Below are 11,369 nucleotides of genomic sequence, written 5' to 3'. Positions count from 1 at the left end.
CCTGCTGACTGTGGAAAGTCAGGCTGGGCAGCTGGGAAACCAGCCCCCAACTATGCCTTCACTTCACCCCCATGTACACAAAGACACACGCTCACTGAAGCCACATACACATGTCTACGGCAACCCTAACTGGGACCTCGCCTGTACTAGTAAATGGAATGGAGTTTCTGCTCTCAAATTTACAACATAGCTTCGAGTCTAGTTGGGAAGACAGCACATACCCAAGACACAATGTAAGAATCCAGTAGAGCAACTTCAATCATTCATACATCCAAAAAATTATTTACTGGATCCCTCCTACACTTCAGGCACTGTACTAGATGCTGGGAATATAAAGATAAGATAGGCATGGTCCCTGTCTTCTACCTGCAAGTGGAAAATGATATGGTATGGGAAACATACATAATTGATAAGGGAAGAGAAATAAGTCTGATGGTTTTAGGCACACAGCAGTGAGATATGCTGAAGGTAATGAATACAGATTGGTAGAGATGGTTGATAGGGGGCATTGCAGGCAGTGGAAAAGGCGTGAACAAAGATGGGTGAAAATGCACACATCTCACTGAAGACTATGCACAGTTAATTTTTTTTAAATGCTGGTGGATAAATTTCAATGAAATTATGTGAGTGAAAACAACCTCGAAAGGAGCATATAGCCGGGTGTGGTGGTGTGCATACCCAGGAGGGTTAAGTGGGAGGATCGCTTTAGCCTGGGAGGTGGAGGCTGCAGTGAGCCATGCTCATGCCACTACACTCCAGCCTGGGTGACAGAACAAGACTCTGTCTCAAAAAAAAAAAAAAAAAAAAAAAGAAAGAAAGAAAGAAAAAGAAAAAGGATGCATAGTGCACAATTCCATTTACATGACGTTCGTTGAAATAACATACCTGCAGCGATAAATAAAAGATAAATGGGTGCCAAGGGCCAGGGATACAGGGAGGGGATGCGTGTCGCCAGAAAGGAGTAACACAAGGGAGTCTTGTGATAATGGAAATGTTCTGGATCTTGGTGGTGGTGGTAGTTATGCAAGGCTACATGTGATAAAATTGCGTACAGCTACACACGCGCAAACACAAATATTGACAGCATGTATATCTGGTGAACACTGAATAAGCACTATGGGTTGTACCAATGTCTATTTCTTGGTTTTGATAGTATACTTTAATTGTGTGAAACATTAAGATTGGGAGAAGGGTGCATGGGACTTCCCTTGTACATTTATTTGCAACCCCCTGTAAATCTACAATTATAAAAAAAAAAAAAATCTACTGAAGTGGAAGACTCAACTGGGGACTATTAAGAAATTAGGTTGCGGCTGGGCGCGGTGGCTCAAGCCTGTAATCCCAGCACTTTGGGAGGCCGAGACGGGCGGATCACGGGGTCAGGAGATCGAGACCATCCTGGCTAACACGGTGAAACCCCGTCTCTACTAAAAATACAAAAACTAGCCGGGCGAGGTGGCGGGCGCCTGTAGTCCCAGCTACTCCGGAGGCTGAGGCAGGAGAATGGCATAAACCCGGGAGGCAGAGCTTGCAGTGAGCTGAGATCCGGCCACTGCACTCCAGTCCGGGCGACAGAGCGAGACTCCGCCTCAAAAAAAAACAAAAAAAAAAAAAAAAAAGAAATTAGGTTGCAATGAGGACAACTTTTTTTAAAGCACCCTTTCTTCCATTAATTTATTCCAGGCCAGGCATGGTGGCTCACTCCTGTAATCCCAGCACTTTGGGAGGCTGAGGCAGGAGGATTGCTTCAGCCTGGGAGACATCATCTCTACTAAAAATTTTAAAAACAGCTGGATATAGTGGTAAGCACCTGTGGTCCCAGCTACTCAGGAGGTTGAGGGTGGGAGGATGACTTGAGCCCAGGATGTTGAGGCTGCAGTGAACCATGATTGTGCCTCTACACACACTAGCCTGGGCAACAGAGTAAGATCCTGCCACAAAAAAAAAAAATAATTATTCCAATATGCCATGCAGAGTGCAATACCTTCATTTTACAGACATAGCAGCTCAGAGAGGTACTGAAAGTAGGTGCTGGGTAACCTAGGTTGGGATGGGAAGGGCTTTAAAGCTTTTTATTTTACATAAGCAACTGAGACCTATTATAGATGACTGAGCAAGGACAGAGTTGGTTTTTTGTTTGTTTGTTTTTGTTTTTGTTTTTTTGAGACGGAGTCTAACTCTGTTACCCAGGCTGGAGGGTAGCGGTGTGATCTTGGCTCACTGCAACCTCTGCCTCCTGGGTTCAAGCGATTCTTCTGCCTCAGCCTCCTGAGTAGCTGGGATTACAGGCACCTGCCACCACGACCAGCCAATTTTTGCATTTTTAGTAGAGACGGGGTTTCACTGTGTTGGCCAGGCTGGTCTTGAACTCTAATCTTGTGATCCGCACCCACCTCCCGGCCTCCCAAAGTGCTGGGATTACATGCTTGAGCCACTGCGCCCAGCCAGGACAGAGTGTTTTTTTTAAAAAAAAAGTACTGAAAGAAGGCTACTCTAACAGCTCTGGGTAGGATGAACTAGAGACAGAAAGAGACAGGTGGCAGAAGACCAGCTAACATGCCACCGCCTCTTTCTAGAGAGGTGGCTTGTGTGTGGGTAACAGAGACTGGGGAGAAGGAGGAAAGGAAAGGCTCCAGGCTTTCTATGACACCACTTTCTGTCCTTCCTAGTCCCTGTCCTTACCGACCTTCTGCTCAGTCCCCCTCTCACTGTACTCACTGAAGAGTGCCACCTCCCATTATCCACCAGGACACCAGTGTCAGAACTTTACAGTGCTTTACTACCTCCTTAACTCTAGACCTTTATCCACGTTGTGCTGGCCATCCATATTCCGGCCATACTCTGGACGTGTCTTTATTGGAGGCTGCTTCCTTTCTGAATGGTTTAGTTATGTTCATTGTGGATTTTCTTATTAGATAAACAATACAAATTAACTGAAGGTAAATTGGAAAAGCAGATGAATTAAAATGAAAACAAAAAAGCACCCAGAATTTTCCATAACATGTTGGTAAATATCCACCCAGGCCCTTTCTGTGTGTGTATGGATGTGTGCATGTGTACATTTTCCTTTTTTTTTTTTTTTTTTGAGACAGAATTTCGCTTGTTACCCAGGCTGGAGTGCGGTGGTGCGATCTTGGCTCACTGCAACCTCCACCTCCCGGGTTCAAGCAATTCTCCTCCCTCAGCCTCCCCAGTAGCAGGGATTACAGGCACATGCCACCGCGCCCAACTGATTTTTTTTTTTTTTTTTTTTTTTTTTTTGAGACTCCCTCTGTCCCCCGGGCTGGAGTGCAGTGGCCAGATCTCAGCTCACTGCAAGCTCCGCCTCCCGGGTTTACGCCATTCTCCTGCCTCAGCCTCCCGAGTAGCTGGGACTACAGGCGCCCGCCACCTCGCCCGGCTAGTTTTTTGTATTTTTAGTAGAGACGGGGTTTCACCATGTTAGCCAGGATGGTCTCGATCTCCTGACCTTGTGATCCGCCCGTCTCGGCCTCCCAAAGTGCTGGGATTTCAGGCTTGAGCTACCGCGCCCAGCCTGATTTTTTTATTTTTAGAAGAGATGGGGTTTCACCATGTTGGCCAGGCTGGTCTCGACCTCCTGACCTCAGGTGATCCACCGCCTCGGCCTCCCAAAGTGCTGGGATTACAGGCGTGAGCCACCACGTCCCCCCAAGAAAATTTTCTTGAGATCTTTGAGAACTCCTCATTTTTGAGAACCCCGCTATACCACGTAATTTTCCAATGAAATGTGCCTGAATATTTTAAGTCATCACTTCAGATATGTAATGAGTGTAAAAGTGTGCTTAAGAAAGAGTAAAGTGGCTGAGCGCGGTGGCTCACGCCAGTAGTCCCAGCACTTTGAGAGGCCAAGGCGGGCAGATCACAAGATCAGGAGATCAAGACCATCCTGGCTAACACGGTGAAACCCTGTCTTTACTAAAAATACAAAGAATTCGCCAGGCATGGTGGCGGGGGCCTGTAGTCCCAGCTACTTGGGAGGCTGAGGCAGGAGAATGGCGTGAACCCGGGAGGCGGAGCTTGCAGTGAGCTGAGATCCGGCCACTGCACTCCAGCCTGGGCCACAGAGCGAGACTCTGTCTCAAAAATAAATCAATAAATAAAAATAAAAACAAAGGAAAGAAAGAAAGAAGAGTAAAGAATTCCATGTCAGGCCAAAATATACACGCTATTCCCGGCCCAGTGACTCATGCCTGTAATCCCAGCACTTTGGGAGGCCGAGGCAGGCGGATCACTTGACGGGAGTTTGAGACCAGCTTGGCCAACTTGGTGAAACCTCGTCTCTACTGAAAATACAAAAAAAATTAGCTGGGTGTGGTCCTACACATCTGTAATCCCAGCTACTCAGGAGGCTAAGGCAGCAGAATCTCTAGAATGTGGGAGGCAGAGGTTGCAGTGAGCTGAGATCACCCCACTGTACTCCAGCCTGGGCGATAGAGCAAGACTGTCTCAAAAACAAAAACAAAACATACACCCTTTGTAGTTATCTGGATCTCTCTTTCTGGTTAAGTGCTTTGCTTTCGTTGTACAACAACCTTGAAGATAGTTACATTCAAAGTTGTGCCTAATTAAACATACGAATCCTGGCTGGGCACGGTGGCTCACGCCTAGAATCCCAGCACTTTGGGAGGCTGAGGGGAGGAGGGGTGGATCACAAAGTCAGGAGTTCGAGGCCACCCTGGCCAACATAGTGAAACCTGTCTCTACTAAAAATGCCAAAAAAAAAAAAAAATAGCTGGGCATGGTGGCGGGCGCCTGTAATCCCAGTCACTCACGAGGCTGAGGCAGGAGAATTCACTTGAACCCTGGAGGTGGAGGTTGTAGTGAGCCGAGATCATGCCTTTGCACTCCAGCCTGGGTGACAGTGCGAGACTGTCTCAAAAAAAAAAAAAAAAAAAAAAAAATCAATTTATTATGGCTTTTCAGGGTCTTTCTCAAGATAAAATCCTGATTTCTGAATTCCAAGAGTCCACTGGTGTTTCTATTATCATGTCCATCTCTCTCTTTGAATTAATTGCAAGTCTCTTTCCCTGACTAAATATGAGTTATTCTGTGGCAAGCATCTTATTCCTCCTTGTAGCCTCAGTGCCAGGAGGCACAACCAATATTTCTTGATAAATATTTAATGGATGAGTAAAGTCAAGGTTAATTTTTTTTTTTTTTTTTTTTAGATGGAGTTTTGCTTTTGTCGCCCAGGCTGGAGTGCAACGATGTCATCTCAGTTCACTGCAACCTCTGCCTCCTGGGTTCAAGCGATTCTCCTGCCTCAGCTTCCCGAGTAGCTGGGGTTACAGATGCCCACCACCACAACTGGCTAATTTTTGTCTTTTTAGTAGAGACGGGGTTTCACTATGTTGGCCAGGCTGGTCTCCAACTCCTGACCTCAAGTGATCCACCCGCCTCGGCCTCCCAAAGTGCTAGGATAACAGGCGTGAGCCACTGTGCCCAGCCTTTTCTTTTCTTTTTTTTTTTTCTTGAGACAGAGTCATGCTCTGTCACTCAGGCTGGAATGTAGTGGTGCGATCTTGGTTCACTGCAACCTCCAGCTCCCAGTCCCAAGAGATTCTCCTGCCTCAGCCTCCCGAGTAGCTGGGATTACAGGTGTGTGCCACTACACCTGGCTGATTTTTTAATTTTTAGTAGAGACAGCATTTCACTGTGTTGGCCAGGCTGGTCTTGAACTCCTGACCTCAAGTCGTCTACTCACCTCAGTCTCTTGAAGTGCTGGGATTGCAGGCCTGAGCCATTATGCCCGGTCTAGCCGTCGTCTTATTTTGGAAGAGATTTGCTCACATTGGCATTTCTTTTTTCTTTTTTTTTTTAAAGACAGAGTTTCAGCCTTGTCACCCAGGCTGGAGTGCAGTGCTGCGATCTCGGCTCACTGCATCCTCCACCTCCCGGGTTCATCCTGCTTCAGCCTCCCGAGTAGCTGGGATTACAGGTGCCTGCCACCATGCCCAGCTAATTTTTTGTGTTTTTTTCTTTCTTTCTTTTTTTTTTTTTTTTTTTGAGAAGTCTCTCTCTGTTGCCCAGGCTGGAGTGCAGTGGTGCTATCTTAGCTCACTGCAACCTCCACCTCCCGGGTTCAAGCGATTCTCCTGCCTCAGCCTCCTAGACAGCTGAGACTTCAGGCATGCACCACCACGCCCAGCTAATTTTTTTGTATTCTTAGTCGAGACGGGGTTTCACTATGTTGGTCAGGCTGGTCTCGAACTCCTGGCCTCAAATGATCTGCCCGCCTTGGCCTCCCAACGCGCTGGGATTACAGGCGTGAGCCACCATGCCTAGCCCTCACATTGGCACTTCTTATGAAATGACTACTTCCCCAGGAATGGGCTATCTTTCCACTTTTCTGACCCTCAGCTTTCTGTTCTTATCTCTTATCTGAGTTCCAGCAGTTATCCTGTAGTGATGATGAGGAGAGTAAGAGTCTTTCCCTTCTGGCAGGAAGTGTACCCTATCTGCCAAATTAGAGTTCTGGTTGTGCCCTGGTAAACGGACACCTAGAGACTTTCTATGTAAGAGCAGTCAACGTGACCTTAACTGTGGCAAATGTTTCTTGCCCATTGTCAGGCAGACTTCATCAGCTCCTCTCTATTATAAGGTCCCTGAGGGCAGGAGCTAGGTCTAATTTATCTTGGTATCTCCTGTAATGTTTAGCACAGTAGCCCAGTGTCATCCTCGTAGCAGATTAATTCAGCAACGATTTATTAAGTGCCCATGAGCTAGGCATTTTACTTGGTTCTGGGGATACCAAACAATGTCTGCCTTCATGGAAATCACTTGTCTTATATAGTGGCAGAAAGTTGACAATTGAACTGGGTGATAGGTAAATAGGGGATCATTGTACTATTCTCTTTACATTTCTGTGTTTGAAATTTTTCATAATAAAAAGTGTAAAAAGGTAGCGAATGGGGGAAGAGTGTCCTGGGAAGAATGAGGTTCTGAGAATGTTTTGGACAAACAGGTGAAGCACTCAGTTAGCAACCAGAACTAATAGAGGATGTTGTTGGAACTGGCCTTATAAGTTGATCTCATGGAGCTACCTCCACGGTTACCAGAGGCTGAGAAGGGTAGGGATTATGGGGGAATGAAGAGGGGCTTGTTACTGGACTTGGTAGCTTACGCCTGTAAACCCAGTGCTTTGGAAGGTTGTGGTGAGAGGATCTCTTAAGGCCAAGAGTTTGAGACCAGCCTGGGCAACATAGAAAGACCCCATCTCTACAAAAAACAAGCAAACAAAAATTAGCCAGGGATAGTGGTGCAGGCTTGTAGTCCCAGCTAATGGAGAGGCTGAAGCAGGAGAGTTGCTTGAGCCCAGGAGTTCGAGGTTACAAGTAATCTTGCCACCACACTCCAGTTTGGGCAAAAGAGCAGGAATTTGTCTCTGAAAAATAATAATAAAAAGAATAAGAAAAAAAAAGAGATGTTGGTTAATGGATACAAAAATACAGTAAAATACAGTTAGAATAAGTTCTAGTGTTTGATAGCAAAGTAGGGTTACTATAGTAAATAGTAATTTATTGTATATTTCAAAATAGCTAGAAGATTTAGAGTATTCCCAACGCAAAGAAATGGTAAGTATTTGTGGTGATGGATACCCGAATTACCCTGATTTGATTATTACATATTGTATGCATGTATCGAAATATCAGATGTATCCCATAAATATGTGCAATTATGATGTACGAATAAAACAAGAATTGGCCGGCCGGGTGCGATGGCTCACGCCTGTAATCCCAGCACTTTGGGAGGCCGAGGTGGGAGGATCATGATGTCAGGAGATTGAGACCATCCTGGCTAACATGGTGAAACCCTGTCTCTACTAAAAATACAAAAAATAAAAATAAAAAAATTAGTCCCAGCTACTCGGGAGGCTGAGGCAGGAGAATCGCTTGAACCCAGGAGGCGGAGTTTCCCTACAAGAACCAAGTGCAGTGAGTCGAGACTGCACCACTGCACTCCAGCCAGGGTGACAGAGTGAGACTCCGTCTCAAAAAAAAAAAAAGAATTGGCCGCTGAGCACGGGACTCACACCTATAATCCTAGCACATTGGGAGGCTGAGGTAGGTGGATCACCAGGTCAGAAGTTCGAGACCAGCATGGCCAATATGGTGAACCTCTATCTCTACTAAAAATACAAAAATTAGCCGGGCATGGTAGTGTGTGCCTGTAGTCCCAGCTACTCAGGAGGCTGAGGCAGAAGAATCACTTGAACCCAAGAGGCAGAAGTCCACTGCACTCCAGCCTGGGTGACAGAGTGAGACTCCATCTCAAAAAAAAAAAAAAAAAAAAAAAGAATTGGCCTTATAATTAGATCAAAGCCTTTATTATTTGAAGGACATTAAGCAGTATCTACAGCACTCAGGCTGGAGCCCTTTATAGGTGTAGAGGAGGGTTGGTACTTGAAGCCCAGGTGGGACTCTGATTTTTCCTTCTTCACTATTTCTAGAGTCTCTAGCCCAGAGTATAGCTAAACCATATCAACAGGTAGAATGCACTGATAACATCCTGCCAATAACTGCTTCTTTTTTTTTTTGAGATGGAGTTTCACTCTTGTTGCCCAGGCTGGAGTGCATTGGCACTATCTCGGCTCACTGCAACCTCTGCCTCCCAGGTTCAAGTGATTCTCCTGGCTCAGCCTCCCAAGCAGCTGGGGTTACAGGCACCCACTGCCATGCCTGGCTAATTTTTGTGTTTTTAGTAGAGATGGGGTTTCACCATGTTGGTCAGGCTGGTCTCAAACTCTTGACTCAGATGATCCACCCGCCTTGGAATCCCAAAGTACTGGGATTCCAGGTGTGAACCACCATGCCTGGCCAATGCTGCTTCTTCACTCTTGCTCTAGCTATAGTCAAATCTTCCCTCAATCTTAGAAGTGGTGAATGGGAATGACACCTTGGGAATAGGAAAGGAGTTTATCAGTGAAAGGACTGGCATTCAAGGGGACAATCACATCTTCAGGCTCCTTCTTTTTATGAATTTCCAAGCTTTCTTTCAATCATTTCAGTCTATGATTTCTTTCAATCATAGAGCCTATTATAGGCTCTAAAGGTGAGGTTGAATAAGTTGCTTGCAGACTCTTGATAGTAGTGGAAAGAAGAGTAAATAAGGCTGCTGTTTCCTATGCCTCAGCTCAGGCGTACTGAATTAGAATGACTGGGGCAATGTCTCCAGATGATGATTACAGACGCTAAAGACTAAGAACTGGGCCAGGTGTGGTGCTCACGCCTGTAATCCCAGCACTTTGGGAGGCTGAGTTGGGCGGATCACGAGGTCAGGAGATTGAGACCATCCTGGACAACAAGGTGAAACCCCATCTCTGTTACAAATACAAAAATTAGCTGAGCGTGGCAGCGCATGCCTATAATCCTACTCTGGAGGCTGAGGCAAGAGAATCGCTTAAACCCGGGAGGCAGAGGTTGCAGTGAGCCAAGATCATGCCACTGCACTCTAGCCTGGCGACAGAGCGAGACTCCATCTCGAAAAAAAAAAAAAAAATTAAGAACTGATTTATACCAATTCTTTTTGCTTACATTCATGGAGCAAGCATATAGACCTGCAAACTTTTGCCTTCATTAAATTTCATTTGATTTATTTGTCACTTAGCTAGATTGGTAGTGATGTTTCTCTCTCAAAACAGGAGAGTGAAATGCTTTACACCTTAGGAAATATTAAGGGAGATTCAGTTTACGGTTCATTGAGTAGTCATCTTTAAAATGAATTCAGAATAAGGAACAGTCAGTCTTTCTCCCTACCCTCCACCTTCATCCCCAATATATTAAAGATGCAAAAAGCACACCTGTCCCTTGTTTTCAGGGAAGCTAGAGTGTTGCCAATGGCAACTACCAGACCACTTGAGATTTACTACTGCAGATTCCCTAAGCAACTTTGGAAACCATCTTTGCAGGTAATCTTCAGTGAGAAAAGGCTAAGGATAAATTAGTTCTATTGCATCCCCAGCTACCACCTGTTTCTGACTTTTCCCGTGTGGCATAGCAGACTCTGAACAGCCTGTTCACCAGGGGAAGAGTTAAGGGTTCTCTGTCTCCACTGTGTCTCTGGGGCAAGGCAGAATACAGAGAAAGCTTTCTTTGGAAAAAGCAGAAGCAGCATCTGCTCTGGGTATAGGCAAATTGCAAGAACTACTTGCCAGGAAGAATTGCTGCCCAGCTCGTAGCCTGGCACGGTGGTGTTAAAAAGACTCTTTTCAAGCTCCGTTGGCACTTCTGGGTATTACAGAATTCATAGTTGAATGTTCTCTGAGATCTGTGGAATAAGAAGCACCTTTCAAGATTTAGACATATATGGCAAACGTATTAGGGTTCTCCAGAAAAACAGAACTAATAGGATATATGTAGATAAAAAAAAAAAAATTTATTGTGAGGCATTGGCTCATAAGACTATGAAGGCTGAGAAGTCAACCATCTGCTATCTGCAAGCTGGAGGCCTAGGAAAGACAATGATGTAGCTCCAGTGTAAGCCTGAAGGTCTGAGAACCAGGAACATTGATGTCTGAGGGCAGGAGAAGATGAATGTCCTTGTTCAAGCAGAGAGAGCAAATTTGCCCTTCCTCTGACTTTTTGGTTCTATTTGCACCCTCAACCAGTTGGATGATGCCAGCCCACATTGGTGAAAATGGATTTTCTTTGCTCAGTCTACTGATTCCACTGCTAATCTCATCTGTAAACACCCTCACAGACACACCCAGAAATCACATTTTACCAGCTATCTGGGCATCCCTTAGCCCAGTTAAGGTGACACATAAAATTAACCATCAGAGAAAGCAACAAGAAATCAACTTCATGGTCCAGTTACCATTTCCTCTGTGATGTCAGTGATTTCAGTCTGTTGATATTTTTGTTATCTGAAATAACTCTGTCTTACATGAATTTTTGCTGTCTTTTTAGGGTCCATCTTCTAATAGGAGCCTCCTTCCTCATTGTTCCTAGCAAGTCCATAGGATATCTAACATCCTTCAGTCCCAAAATATCCACAGTGCTCTATCAAGAGCTGCGGATGCTCTGAGCTGTTCTCTTAACACCGCCTCCCACCATACTAGCTGGCGTGGCAGTTTCTGCTAGGGATTGTCACAGCTCTGATGGGAACAATGCACACTGCTGTATTCAGTTACTGTGCTGCGGTCCTTGCCGGATACTGACATCTCTAGAGGCTGGCACTGCCATGACTCTGTTCCCTCTTGTGGGCACTCTTGAGTCTTTTCAGCTGCTCCATTGGGAGCCTTCTGGGTATTAAAGGAGTACCTGGGCTGTAGCATAGAATAATTTCCCTTGCTCTTTTGGATATACACTCAGAGAGAAGTCCCAAAACATGTTATTTGAGCCCTGCTG

Source organism: Piliocolobus tephrosceles, chromosome 13, assembly GCF_002776525.5.
Source record: "Piliocolobus tephrosceles isolate RC106 chromosome 13, ASM277652v3, whole genome shotgun sequence".
NCBI lineage: Eukaryota > Metazoa > Chordata > Mammalia > Primates > Cercopithecidae > Piliocolobus > Piliocolobus tephrosceles.
The sequence above is the reverse complement of the archived record's forward strand: the minus strand, read 5'-3'. Positions refer to the sequence as shown.